General features: G+C 48.2%; 1 protein-coding gene across 10 annotated transcripts in view; it reads right to left on the minus strand.

The window, feature by feature from the left end:
* The window catches only part of LOC125950772 (dual 3',5'-cyclic-AMP and -GMP phosphodiesterase 11-like), a 55126-nt gene that overhangs the window by 37140 nt on the left and 2592 nt on the right, over positions 1–15394 (minus strand). For 3 of the 10 annotated variants that reach the window (XM_049679043.1, XM_049679044.1, XM_049679042.1), the window contains exon 2: positions 12541–12764. The exons of 5 other annotated variants lie outside the window; for them this stretch is intronic. The gene's annotated coding sequence lies outside the window, so the exon portion shown is untranslated. Of the gene's footprint in view, positions 1–2387; positions 2977–12540; positions 12765–15394 lie in introns of those variants that run through there. 2 more of the 10 variants (XM_049679045.1, XM_049679046.1) reach the window with 2 other exon arrangements.

The following is a 15394-nucleotide window of genomic DNA, read 5'->3' on the forward strand; positions in this document are numbered from 1 at the left end:
TTCAGGGGAATATGCGTGATCGTTCGATTTCTTCCATTGAACGGCAGCGTAAACACAAACCACAATTGAATCAACACATGCACGCGAGTTCACCAGCGGCTGTGGTTTGACTATAAATGCGCCCCTCAATGCGATGTGTTCCAGTGATTGTTACCGTACTTAGTGGAATTTAATGTATGTAAATGGAACTAGCCTGCACCGGGGATTGGTGCTACTGCTTTATGCGGTAGTTCAAATTACATTCCGTGGCGATAGTGGCGTCGTTTGGTTTCTGGCCCGCGTCCTACGGTCGGAGCAGCAAACGAAGGTGAACTTGCTTTCATATTTCTACAAGACAACATAATCAATTTTTAACAACACAATGTAATTTCTCATTAAACCACTTCTTTTGTAATCTACAACGCTGCAACGAATTCCACTAAAATGCCAACCAGGCTGCTGATTATAAGCAGGTCAAGGGGCCAGCTAAGCCTATCCCAGGGTTATGCGTTCGATCATATCGCTGAAGATACCTGGGTATGGAATGTTGGACAGTTACATGCTACCCAGTTTGGTGTGATCGTGTATTTTTGAATTTTATAAATATGATTACGCGTTGAGCATATGGTTCATTTTGTCGTCGGGGCCCCACACTTTTTGGGGTTCGATTATGTAACGAAGTATTTTGCACGATCATTCTCGGTTGTGATCGGTTCGACGAGATAGGGAAATTTTATTCATCAATCTTACATTTGCAATTTAAATTTTATGATTAATAGACCCATTCTCAATGAATAATCAATTAAATAGCTGACAAAACGACGTGAATGTTGTTTAACCATTCACGGCACTATGCTCACTCAAACTACATCAATGATTAAAACGTCGGTTTTATGATATCAGAAACAGGAAAATTTAAATTTGCGATGACGATTCTTTGATTTGCATCATACTTTACGTTCGTGGGGTTCGGTTAGTGTGTAATTGGTATTATATTAATTATTTCTAGTTATAATTAAGTATTCTCAAATTTTAAATCCCTTTTTGTGTACTCATGAAAGCCTTGATCAAAACCTTCATTTCAGCTGCTATAGAATTATAACGACTTTAGACAGGTGATCATGTTCCTTCTCTTGTGTATGGCTTCATAAACATAAACAACTGTATTGAGGACAAAATGGGATTTGTCTTACGAAAAAAGAATGAAAAATCGAACTAGATTACTCGAAAGGTGCGAAATAAGAGGTCATTACGAAAACACAATCTTTCATTAATGCTGAAGAAAACCTTGTGTACCAGATCAGAGTTTGCAGACAGATGAATATTAAGATTGAAATTTATCGACTTAATAAACGGAATCTATCGATTAATTTGTTAGCAATTATTTACAGGATTTATGCGTTGGTCAAAGGGATACATATTTGTTGAAAATGTTACATAGTTTTTAGTAGACAAACAAATTAAATTTAAAAAATATCAACAGTCACTGACAATTGTTTTGTAACAATTTGTAAAGTATTATTCTAACAGCAAAATTCCTTAACTGGCTCCATCACCGATACCACTATCACGCCCGAAAGATCGACGGAAAACGCGGCTACGGCTCGCGCGCACCTGCCTCGGTTCAAAATATGATTTGTTGAAAATCTGATCATTATGCGGAAACCGGGTACCGTCCACAAAGCGCTAAATTAATATGCAGCAACACTAGTTTGAGCGATCATCGCCGGACGCCGAAACAGCGAGGAGAGAAAGGGGCCGAGCTCCCTCCCTCGAGACCGAATGAAGACGAATTTCGCATGGAACGGGCTCCCCCCGGGTGTGGAATGCTAACTCGTCTCCAAGGGAAGGATAATTAAAGACAAGAAACGCGAACAAATGTCGCGAACGAGCGGCGATAAAGCACCGAAACGGTTGAAGCGGTGACCTGAATAGCAAAACAACTCTGGCCGATCAAGCCACCCGAGGGCCGGCCACCCTTCCGGACGGGCGGGCACACCCAAAGGCGACCCCCACCGCCGGCCTTTGGATATCTCTCCGATCGTCCATCATCGCGTTCTGTATGGGTGTTCGAACATGTTTTCGGGGTTGCCACGGCTGAATGCTGAATCTGGCCGCATGAATTGATTCCAATCGAATCGAATCGATCGATCGGATCGTAAAGGTGGAGAGAGGCCCATTGTCTGCCGCGAAACGATCGTCGTCGTCGTCGTGAGGATGCGAGATTCGTCGCTTGCGATACTGCCGGGGGGAGAGATCACCTTAAATGATGTCTTGTGGAATGTAGATCTCTTCTCGCCCTTGTTACGAGCATTAGCGGCATTCAGACGCGGTCTTAAATTACGTAACATGAAACCGGGAAAACAATGGTACGGCGAAAGACAGTGGCGCCGTACATCCTAACTTACATGCTGCTGCTGCTGCTGGCAATGCACTGCACTGTTTTCGTCGAAATTGAACAGCTCCAAAAACACACACACACACACAAAACACTACAAAATATCAGAAACCACGCCAAGAGCTAGAATATTCCGCTGGGAAGTGAAATTTTCGTCAATGAACAGAAACAGAGGAAAAGGTCACACCGCTATCGCCGCACACACCGCGCCAGAAGTTTTCACTTTTCTCGGTCACCCCCGTGGGGCGGGGGACACCAACACTGCGAACTGTGGTATCAATTCCGATGGGATTCCCCACCCAGCCGTAGTCAGTCTAACCGCAGCGCAGCGGTACGCGCTGTTGTTAGAGAGATAAAACGAATTGGGGGTTGTTTTTAGATCCACCACGCAGGGTGGAAGATCGTGCTCGTGATCGTGCTGGCTGCACGAGAAGCGATCGGAGCGCTGGGGATGGTGTTTTTGTTTATTGCTTTTGGCCTCGGTACTCTCGGCTGGTCTTCCGCTCGATCGACAACGCTGTAGTATGCCTCACGACGGTCACCGAAGATCCAGACGCACGCACTTAAAGGACTTCCACCGCACTTGCTGTTGGACACAGACACGATCACGGATTCTGTCGGTGGCAGATGATCACATTAAAATCACAATCCACTAAGAGAATCGACAACTCCGCGGTGTGGACACATCAGAAAAACACCAAAACGCGACACGGGCGGCACGGGTGCGATCGCCGATGATCGAAACTCTCCTCCCTGTGCCCTGACCGCTGCGGTCCAAACATATGCAACCCGTTCCAGTCCAGCGGTCGGTTCCAGCCGCTCACGTACACCATCACCAGCGGGAAATCGACCACGCGCAACGGCCGCCAGCCAGTCAACCAGCCAACGAGCCAGAAGAAGAAGAATTCTAGTCGAATACGGCTGCTGTCTGCGCTAAGTGAGCCGCCGTTCTGGCACGCACACCAGCGCATACACCAGCGCAACGCAGCAGGCGCGCTGGGAGATGATGTTGTCAAAATACCCCAGAAAAGATCGGCTGCTGCTGTTGGTTGTTTTTTTTTTGCCTGTGATTCTTCATCAACTGCTCCGCGATCGGACTCTCGATCGGAGGGGCTCGATCGCGATGTGGATTCTTGAATCAAGTCACCTCACCATCACACTACACGACCGGCGCAGACCGGGAATAGGAGACCGTACTGACGACAAACCGTGCACGTTTAGTGACACTTTCGTCGCGGTGACTCGCGATGCTCGAACTAACGGGTTGTGGCGCAGGCGCCCGGTTGCGGCAAAGGCAACGGTGGTGGCGGTGGCGGTGGCGGCAGCTATCGTTGTTTCCTGCTGGGCAGCTGACCTACTCACACACGTGCAAGCCTTTCCCAACAGCTGCGGCGACCAGGCAGATCAGTCGACGCACACTTGCTTGCTGGTCTATAGCGAGATAGCGAGCCGAGTGCGTACGACGGCCGGGGTACAGTACGTTTCCTAATGATGGATTCACTGAATTTAATTTTCAAGAATCGCTTCTAAGACTAAGCCTACAGCATCAGCAAAAATGCAATTGATAGATCCTCTTCTTGAGTTTTGAACATATTTTTCCACATGCGAGAATTATGTCAAAATTCTGATGATCGTGATCTACCTCGCTGACAATGCGACACCATTCGTGGGAATATCCATGAAACTTTGTGGATATTCCACACGCAAACTTGGTATTTCCGGGGATCAGTTCTATCCCAGTTGCCATGGTGATCAGTTAAACGCTTCGCATGACATTGTTGTGTCAATGGTGACTGTGCTGACAAGCGCATGATTTTGAATTACAAATAATTCTCTACTAAAAAACGTCAGTATTGATGGTAATAAATGATCATTAATTACCGAAAAAGGTTGAATTGTTGAGCAGTTTAAAGGCTTCATACAATCTCTAAACAATTTAGAAGAAACAGAACAGAGTGTCTGATTTATATTCGCAAATGTGCTGACCTTTCTTTAGAAGTATAAGTACTTTGATTCCACTCTGTATGTGAGGAATGGAATTGGATCTACCAAGTAGCAACCAAATTCAATTTTGCAAGCAAGTGCAAAATTCAATTTAAGAAAAAAAGCAATCATAACAAGAAAATACGTTCGTACTAAAGCGAAATTTATGTTTCATTCTAGACTCAAGATAAATAAAAACTTATTGCGACCATCCTTATGAAACGCACTGTACCGGTGTAGGCGAGTGTGCGTTTCGGCACTTTGTATTGTTGTTGACGTTATTGTTTCGCTTTTCGTTTTGTTTGAAATGTTAAAATCACGTTCGGGAACGATTATTGGTGGATATGGTCACCAGAGGAGATCACTATTTTGGATTCTAATGAACATAGTAGAACCGGAACCGTGCCCCCACTAACGGCGACCGCCGCAGGCTGATTGACCGCACACTGATAATGTGCGAATGCATTCACGAGAATGCATCTGCTGCCACCAAATGCAAAACTGCGCCACAACCGGCAACATTACGTCAGCGGCCAGTCGGGGCGATGCTATGCAAAATGGTCACCTCCACTACCACTTCCCACGAGGGGCGAAACTGTCTCTGGAACCTTTCACTAATTTGCTACCGAAAATGTTGCCTAAAACCACGCAATAGATACAAAGCGATGCCGATGGCCGCGTGTTCACTACTGATGATGGAGTCGCCGGGAGGCATCAATATGAGGATATGCTTATCTGTTAGCTGCCGCATCGAATGACCACTTCTTGCAGACCCAGAAACACACATACACACCTGCTGTGATAATTGTCAAAGCGTGGCGGTGCGAACATGATAAGAAAATCGATTTCGATCACAAATGAGCTCGCTGCTGTCTAGCGGTGCGATATGCGGGCCGGCCGGCCAAACGCCGCTCATCGGTCGCTTATCGATCGATAACGCTTCTTAACCAGCCCAGTCTGATGGGCCATGCGGTGTTCGAATGTGTGTGTGTCTATGTGCAGCTCTTTTGATTTTGAATAATTTTAAAAAAAGAGATTATTTTTACAAATCCAGCATGGTGCCGAAAGAATGAGGGGATCAATCGATTTGAATTAATCCTTTGGAAAGCCTCAACGGTGCCGCAGAACGTTCCCGAGTTTGCATAAAGATGTCAGCACATGCTGACCGTCTTGTGCTTTCTGGAAAGCGTTTGCGCAGTTCGCACCCCGCGCCGGATCTCAAAAGCTTCCGTGAAACTTTTTATCCACGACGCGACGGTCGTTGAATGCTATCCTCGGTGCGGCATTTGAATTTTAATTTTTTACATCTTTTAAATGTAATTTAAGGTACGCTCTATGATACGCTGAATTAGCACATTGAGTAGACAAACATTGAGCCTTTCCTCGTGTTAACGAAATAACTAAAAGGCCATTTTACTCTGGTTAAAAATGGAAACGAAGCAATTTCCTGCAAATGTAGCAATCACAATCGCTCTGGCCACAATTTTCCTTCGTTCGCCTGGGCTCCTCCAACCGACGGACCTACCGACCATCGAGCGAGATTAAAGCACCGCCAGAACAATTACTGGATGAGAGAGCACCAATGGTGGCGCCTGGTAGGTGGTGTAAAAGACAATTAAAAGCACATCAGAAAGGTGGCCGGATGTGAGACATAGGAAATGGAACGAAACAATATTAGTACTACCATTGGGCCAGTACCGTCCATCGGGGCAAAGTGTCCTTGGTATTAAAGAGCATCGCTACGGGTACGCCATTTTGTACTACTGCTGTTGGTCAGCAAAGTGTAAGTGTGTTTGAAAGTATGCCCGGGTGCTGGGCAAAGCATTTCACCCGTTTAGCTCTTGCGGAATGCAACCATCCGTCCGGAGTTTGAGAGTGATGTCAGGTATAGGTTTTTCCGAAGGATACAGCTACCGCGAACGCGCAAGCCACCCGATGATGTTGCATAACTAATTTTGCTTTAATGCAGCAGTTTTTAGGTTTATCAGGATCCATTATATAATCCAATATACAGCAAACACCTAGAGCAGCATACACTTTGGTTCCTCTTGGATTCGTGCGAACACTGCCGTTGACGGAACGCATCAGGTGGTTGGATTAAACTCATTTGAATACGTTGAAACTTTACACTCGACACCTATTCATCGAACCATCCATGGACGAAGAGTTGCATTAACTGGTGTCCGGTCGCTACGAGTGGTCAGCCATGAGAGCGCCTCTCAGAAGGATGAAATCCCATCCTGCCCCATACCTTAGGTCTAGTTCGTTGTTGAAGTTATCGTTGAAAATGAAATTTGAAACCAAAAACCTTGATCTCGGGGCTCGGATGGCGGAGGAAGAAGTTTTTGTTTCCGACATCCTTTCTGCTTTCGCGCAATCCCGGCCCAACATGGTGCGAATGCATGCTGGAGAAGCGGGTATAACGGATACCGTGCATACCGTGGCTTAGCAGCCAATGTGTACCTTGCTCTGGCATCGTCCGCGCCGGTAGCGTAACGGAAGCGGATGTCACATATGGTCGGGGAAAGGTGGAATTGAGAAAGTTTAATCGCCAGCTTAGTCACACATGGTCCGACCTTCCGGTGAGCTTCAGGTTCAGGAGGTACAGGATGCTTGCAATGTTGCCAAGCCGCGTACTGCGCGTGTCCACATTAGTCTGGTTCCGCTTTATGCCGAACATATGCTGTTAGTAATTTGAGGGGAGTTGTGTAGCAGTAGATTAGCAATCAAGACTAATGATTGGGGTATTTGTTGGAAGAGCAAACAGTTTGGGGACTTATCGAATGTATCATAAACATGATCAGCAGCACGTAGAGCGACCAGTCAAAGGCAGAAATCAGATGAGACATTTGAGTATAAAGTAATAAAAATATATCCTTAATTTTTTTTAAAGATATCCAATCTTTTATCCATATACTTGTAAAGTAACTAGAACAGGGCTGGGATTCAAATAGCAAGGCGTTAAATGCTTGTTAACGCCAACCCAATGACAGTTATCCACAACTAAAAGTAGCTACCGTGTACTGGCACCTTTAGAAAGTAAAAATAAATTAATGAAACAATTCGAAAGCAGTTAAACACGGAAAAGCAGACATCGAAGAACTCATAAAACAAGGAAGACATGAGAAATAAAGGATAGAAAGGGACAATAGATTAGACAATTGTGTTTGCTATGAGAGAAACGAATTTCATGGAGTTCAAACAAGCGACTAGCAATTTGTTTAAATTCTAATAGGGCGAAAACAATAAAAAAGCTACAAGTGTTCCTACAGGTTTAATCGTATCGCATTTCTTCGGTGTTTGGTCACTACAATTTTAGGTATTCATCGCGAATCTTCCGTATTCATCGCGAATCCTTCGTATTCATCGCTCTTTTGTCTTGCGGCCAAATTAGGCAATTTAGATACCGGCGATGAGCACCACCGGTGAGTAGCGTTTCTATTGCTAGCACCCCCGTCTGCTCTGTGATGTGCTGTGATGCAATGCATCTCGTAAGGTCATGTGTCTTGAGCTGCACATCACTATCAATCCATTCCACGTACACCCATTGGCTGGGAGGACCACTCTGTCCGAGGGAGGGGGGGGGGGGGTGGTGGTCTGTTAAGAAACCGATTTGCGGTTAGACGAGAAGGACACCCACGCAGCGCCGTAGAAGGACAATAAAGGCGATAAGAACAATGGTCTTTTCAAATCATTTGCCAAACGGCGTCTTCCTTCGGTCGCGCTATCGCGCTGCGCGCCTGTACCGCCCGCGGCGAGGGCGGAGGTCCGTTCATGTTTAATTCAATCGAAATCGCCGAGCCGTCAAGGTTACGACCGAGCGCGCGGCTAAACGTGCGGCGATTCTAAAACAGTTTGAAAATACAAATCTGTGCCGCCGACCACCGTACGCCAGCCATTGGGTGTCGCGGCGGCTCACAAGATGAGCGCGAGAAAGCGCGACGTCCGCGGGAGGTAGCTTTGCCTTTTACCTGGCTGTCGTCGTACGTCGTGCATTAACACCGGGAGACATCGCAGGACTTACAATTGATTTGGGTCCCGGCTCCGATCCGAATTTTGAAAGGCCATCAACCGAGTGTGTCTCTTTAAAATGAATTGTGGAACTCACATAAAAATCATAAAGGTCAAGACACACCGCACGGGACATTTGGTTGGTTTTTTTTTTGGCAGAAAATGGTGCCCTTGACGAGGCGCCTGAAAACGCATTCCGTGGCCATCAAAAAGCTATTGCCAATCGATCCACGAACCGTGTTACGCAAAGTGCAATAAATGATAGAATCGCTATAAAACACAATGAAGTATATTGTTTCCACAGTATTTGGTTGAACGTTAAGGTTTGAAAATTCGCTTTGTTCTTGTTTAGGTGAACCCGAGTTTCAGTTATTGAATACTCATACCACAGAAAACATGAATAGCGAGCCAGCAACTTGTCTGTTGCACATGTTGGTGTCCTTGCACATGAATGATTGCAAAAAATGGAACCATGAATGCTGCTTCCTGATGCTCTTACAGCTAGTATGCCCTCCCCTTTGTATGGGGCATCCTTTAAGGAAAAATGCATTTTGCACTCCATTGTTTGCTTTTTCGCTTGTGTTCACGTCAGACTGCTGGGCTGCATGAGTGTTGCCTTCGCATCCACTCACACACACACACAGGATGTGCGACAAACATATCCTCTTCCAGCAGACGCGCAGCACCACCAGCACCAAGTATCAATCAATGTCCTTGTGATGATCCCGGGCCCTGCGGCGGCTAAAAATATCAACAAAACGCAGAAAAAAAACCTGAAGCTGAACCTCAAATGTCTCCGTTTTGTCCTTTTTCTGCTATTCCCCTGCCAAACTAACGGCTATGTTATGCTTGCGGCACCACACATAAAACTGATATCGATGTGTCGGTTGGTTCGCAGCTGCAGCACTTCACTCTGCTCGAGTGCGATAGCCCCTCCGATCGAGCGTCACTGGAACAATAGTGTCATCGTTATGGATGCCCTCGAAGGGCACCAGACACACACACACACACACCCACCAACGTCCACACGAATGTTGCCATCCCTTGATCGTTGGACGAAGAAAATGAAGTTATTCCAGCGGAGTTTTTTTCGTCGTCGTCGTCGTCAGAGAGGATTATTTCATCAGACACAGCGTGTCGCGTTGGTGCAGCTCCAAGCGGATTCCAAGGACACGCTGGCTGGGAAGGAAAAATGTGCTTTTCTTCGCCCCCATCTCGTGGATAATGCGACGCCGACGACGACGACGACGTCGACGGATGACGTGGGTGATATTGTGCTCGAAGGAAGTGAATGACGTGTTTCATGAATATTCGCTCCACCGCGTCCGTCGTCGTGCTGACCTACAAAAAGGATGATCAATGCTGAGGGTAAACAAACGAACCATCACCCCATCATCAATGGTCTCATCATCATCAACGGGGCAATGATTTGGCACAAAGGCAAAACGCGGAAATAAAACGGAATAGCTTCTTGCGAAAGGAATCGCAACACCGCATAAACTGGAACTGGTTAACTATCGGTGGATGGGTAAACCGGGGACACCGTAAAACAGCGAGCAAGCATCCTCGCAAAAAGCCACCCCCGACCTTCTCCATTCGATGGCAGCAATTGCGTGAACGCGAAAGGAAAATTATGATTATCATTTGGACCAAAAATAAAACGCACTCCATACGCGATACGCGCCGTTCCAAAAGCGGAACCGCAATCCGAAACCACAGCCATAGTCTATTCGCATCCCACTAATTGCTGCTCTTCCGCTTTTCCTCTGGCTAAGGGCTCACCCACCGGTGTGTGTGTGTTTTTCTGACGAGTATTTTCCACGAATTGTAACACAATACAGCCACAAATATAGACGGACACGAAAGGTTGCCATCTATAAATACTTAGGGCGACCAAGGGCACCGAAGAGCAACAGATCAGTGCCTGGAAGGGACATCGACACCCGACAGGAATAGGGAATGTCTAGATGTAATTGGGAGCGATCGGTTTACGATGTGGCTTGTGCGAATCATTAGAGATTGTTGGTAACGGCGGGGGTTTCCATTACACAATCGGCAATCAACATCAGCCGCCGGATCATCGACGTTCTCTCGATTCTTGCTCTCTCTCTCTCTCTCTCTCTCTCGTTGGCTGCTCGTCTCGATCATGCAACACTCGTCCCCTGTCTCTCTCTATCGTTAGATCTGTCATGTTGAGTGATCTTCTTGCTCCAGCTAACATCTCGAACAGCGAACGAAAGCCATTCCGGACGGCAATCACCACGATGCCTCCACCAAACTTTCTGGCTGGCGCAAAGGGGAAGGGGAAAGGTGCAGTTGGTGCAAACAGAACAATAAACGGAACTCGTGCTGTGACGCCATTTGTGGCGCAATAGACGTCCAATAACAGACACACCAAACAGACAAGTGGATGCAGATGGGGGGGGGGGGGGGGGGTTGGTTTCTGGCCATCTTCCAGCGTCTCTATCTCTCTCCCTTACTGGGTCTGTTGGTGTGCGTGCCGTGCTCTAGCTCGGATAATAAATTGGAACATTTCCCTCCAATCATTAGACGAAAAAAAGGGTCGTCGCGGAAAGTTGTACACTAAAAGTACAAACCACTTACTTCAGGGCCTGCTTCTCCTTCTCTCTCTCTCTCTCTCTCTCTCTCTCTCTCTCTCTCTCTCTCTCTCTCTCTTTGAGTCACCATCCATCTCCGGTTCCTTCCTGGATACCGTTACCGTTGGTTACACATCCATCAAGGGGATGGAAAATTATTCCGACACATAGAGAGTAAATGTGAGAGAGAAAGAGAGAGAAAGAGAGAGAAAGAGAGAGAAAGAGAGAGAAAGAGAGAGAGAGAGAGAGAGAGAGAGAGAGAGAGAGAGAGAGCGAGCAAGAGACAACGGGTAGGAGGTTTGGTAAACTTTCCTCTGGCTACCCAAACCCCTCTTCTTCCCGTCAGTTCGACTCTGGATTGCGCGCGCGCTCGCTCGCGGAAAATGCTCTGGCCAAACGACGGCATGACGTCAATTGGATCGGTTCGGGAAGGGCCGCGGAAAAACTGGACCAACTGCTGGCACTCCTAATAGACTCATCAATGGCCGCTGTTCCGGCCACCACATCGTATTTCCGTATGGCGAACGCGAGGTGTTCGATCCATTATCTGCGCCGCGGTTTAGGAACGGAGTGAGCTGAAGTAGAGCTGAAAGGGCATTTTTGTCTTCCAATGCGCCACGTGCGCCATGTTCTGGAACACAGCACCAAATGGCGAAGCCAGCGCCATTTTGAACGCCTGATGATCACATCACGGTGGTCACCGCTCGTGGCATGGCAAACGTCTTTTATTACACTCAGCATCAGCAGGGAAGGAAATAAAATGTGAACGACACCCAGGGCGCGGTGTCAACACAAAGGGCAAGCGTTGCTGCAGTTGCAACAGATGAATGACACTGCAGCCCGTTGACATCAAGTGCATCAAATGTCGCGGGCGCAATGAACGGCAGGAACCGGGCCACACCACGCCATACCACGGACCCAACGCGTCCTTCAGCCACTACTGGTGCATTGTGTTTGGTGTGTGCAGAAGCGAACAGAGCGAACTGCTGCGCCACGCGCGATTAGGTTTGCAGACGGGACAACGGCTCGAGTGCATCTTCCGTTAATCTTCCTTCTTGTCTTGTCCGACGTCCGGCATCACCCGATCCGTCCACCACTGGTCCTGGCCCATGCCATGACCTTCGTGCCCTTCGTCGAATGCAGATGGATGCAATGCACGGCACGAAACGAAACGAAACCATTCCTCGATAGCAATCATCTGTTTTATCTGCGTTCCCGCGGGTTCTCGCGTGTCTTTGCGCGCCGCGATGGCTGATGGTTGGCGGTCGCGTGTCACCTCCCGTTTTCCTTCTCCCAGCGCACCATAGGACGCAGCTGATGAGGATGGACATCGTCGTCGTCGTCGAGGAGGAGGCGGAGTGTTTGCGCAAATGCAATTAGATTAATGAACCGACGGAACAACCCACACACACACCCCGAGAGTAGGGCCACAGTACGCATCGGTGTATCGGTGCCAATGCTGGAATCGGAGTAGCTGGTGCGTCATCCTCCGCCTCGAGGAAAGCCGACCTCCCTACCCCCTGCCCCCTCCTTTCCCATCGATTGCGCGCCTTAGTAAACAATTATTATTACCTCGCAAATAAATCAATCACTCGACGCGGCGCGATCGGCGTGCGTCGAAGTCTGTAGTTCGCTCGATGGGAGATAAGAAGGTCCTCCCGTTGTCCGCGTCCGCGGGCGCTAGTTTGCGCTGTAGCCGCCCTGGAACACTCGTGCGAGCAGTGATTGCAGTAAGGGGTGCTGGTGATCCGCCGGTTCCCGCGCACACACACACCGTGTTTCCGTGTGCGAACGTTCTGTGAAGGTATGAGAAGAAGGAATGAATTTTTAGTAAGTTACAGACACCAATACACACATGGCAAGATGGCAAGGTATGTCCAAAAGATGGATGGAAAGTGCTGCTGGTTCAGTTCTGGGAAGAACACTTTTCCTTTGAACGGCGACGGCACCTGACCGGGAGCAAATGGAAGAAGTTTCGTAGGATCTCCGGGAAATGAAATAACCGGCCGATCCAGACTCGAGTGCTCTTCTCCAAAGCGAATATCCGCTTATATTGATATTGGTATAGTACGGAAAAAGGTGCCACTTGAGGTATGGCAATATCCGAGATCCGAATCCATTTTTTTAAGCAAAACTTGAAAACAAAAAAACAAGGACGTAACACGAGTAGAACTCTCGGAAATGCGCCGCCGTTACTACTTCTAGATCCATCCAAAGACGGATCCCAAAGCATTGTTAACAAGCTGTCAATTTACTGGGGGAGCAGTTTGCAAATTTGAAACAATTCCCATTCAGTTTCAAATTATACAACCAGACCGAGAATCGGGCACCGTGGCATCATGAGAACCGGGCAAACCGGGCCCCTCTCAGATCACACGATACGTATGATCCCGCTGGAGGAGATCTGTGTGTGGCTGGTAATTGGATTGGTCGGATGGTTGGTTGGTTGGTTGGTTGGATGCGGAGGAACAATCCAGAAACTCACAAAGCGCTTCATTATGCGGTTATGCAAAACTAGACACCCTAGCGTGGGTCCTCTCGACTGCAAATGGAATCGAATCGTGCATCGTGGTTCAGCGTAACAGTCAGCGTTGGCTGTTTAGAAAGAACGGGTCCGGCCCCGGGAACGCTCACCCGGTACTCAGCTGAACCAGGCGCAATTAGCGAACGATCGCTAACGCGCTGAGTGAAGTTATATAAAAGCCAACCAATGGCTAGAATGGCGCCCGGTCAACCTGACAGTTGGACATTTCAACGCAACTCTCGGAGGTATTATTGTTCTCTGGTTAGAATGTTCCTCTCCGTCGTAGAAGTGCTTTGTTTGAGAGAAGAGCTTTTGGGAGAAACAGAACAGATCAGATCGGTAGTAACATTGGTATTTATCAACAATAAATTGATGAGCAACCATCGAAAAACGCAGGTTGTTTCGGTCGGTATTGGATTGTAGAAGAATAAGAAACCGGCGACAACCGGCGCGCACAACAACCCAACAAGCATTAATGCCACGGACTGGCGCGATCTGCGAACGGTGGTAAGCCAACGGCGTAGGGATTTGCATAAAAGTATAATAGAATTCATAACCGATCAACGGGAAAGCAACTGAAAACTGACTTGACATAAGCTTCTCGGTCGCGCGCGGTCCGCCCTCGAAAACCTCGCCCCAATGTCGTCGTCGCCGAGTCGTCACGTCGCGAGACACCGAAGAAGAAGCCATCGATCGTGAAGGGGCTGCCTCTATCCTTGAAGCACCCAACTCGACGGCGGTAACAGCGTCGGGTTCGAGGTCCGAGCAGCAACCAAAAAAAAAAGGCCTACAAAAATGGGCAGAAACTCCAACAATCACCCCGAAACGCAGCGCACGGCGGTTGTCGTCGCGGGACAAAACCTGTTTACCGCGGATCGAGGTTCCGTGATGTGATTTCGGAACTTGAAACTTGAATTTCACTCGGCGGCCGGCCTGCTCGCAAGTGCTAGCCGGCGCTGATGCGTTGCGTTTGGGGTTCAACGCGGTTGCAGTGCGCTCCGGAAGCTCCGATTTCGGAAGGGCTTAGACTGAAGGGCCCCCCCCCCCCACCACTAAGGTCATTGTCGAAGATCATTGCGAGTCGAGCCGAGGAGAGCCGGGAGACTGTGATGTCGTGTCGCGCGGCACGAACAGACGAGTCGAGTGTTACGTGCACGCTCACAAACACACACACACACTTACTCACACCCGGGTTGATGTTGGCGAAGGTCAAGATTCGTGTTTCGTTGAGCGCAGAACCGGGCCAAGCCTTTAGTCACCGCACATGGCGAGGCACGCGTAGCCAACGCAATCAACAATCATTTTGTCATCTTTACCACCAAGTCCACCGCCGGCTGCCGGTGAGTCGGTGAGCCGCTGTGAATCGTTTCTCCTTAAGCCATTTCGTTTGGTCAGAGCTAAAGCAAACAGCAAATGGACCTGCCCGCCCCTGGGTGTTGACGATTCGCGGCCCGAAAGGACGTCCTTCACGAAAGGAAGTGTCGCATCAAGCAGACGGTGGCGGCCAAACCAGCCAACTGGCGCGAATCACAACAATATTGACCGAAATCATCGTTCGCCACTTTCACACTGACATTTAAAAGAAAAAAACGGTCCACAGGAATGGGAATGGTAATTGGTTACGGAGAGCGCAGGGTCCCGGTCAACACGCTTGGTAGAACCGGGAACGGTCCGAGAGACTGGAATTTACATAATCGGAATTCAACTGAATCCACTGACCCGTTTTTCGGTAGTCCTGTGGTTCGTCCTTGGTCACTATTTTTAGAGTGTTTTGCGTTAAAGTGCACTGCGTAGCACGCAGTACTAAACAACGGCATTTGGCAAACGAAAGCGTTTCGAGATTCAGTGTCGCAATGATTGAAGCGGCTCGTAGCTTAGGTAATAACGTGGCAACCTGTCAAG

The sequence above is a fragment of the Anopheles darlingi genome, chromosome 2 (genome assembly GCF_943734745.1).
Source record: "Anopheles darlingi chromosome 2, idAnoDarlMG_H_01, whole genome shotgun sequence".
NCBI classification, from domain to species: domain Eukaryota; kingdom Metazoa; phylum Arthropoda; class Insecta; order Diptera; family Culicidae; genus Anopheles; species Anopheles darlingi.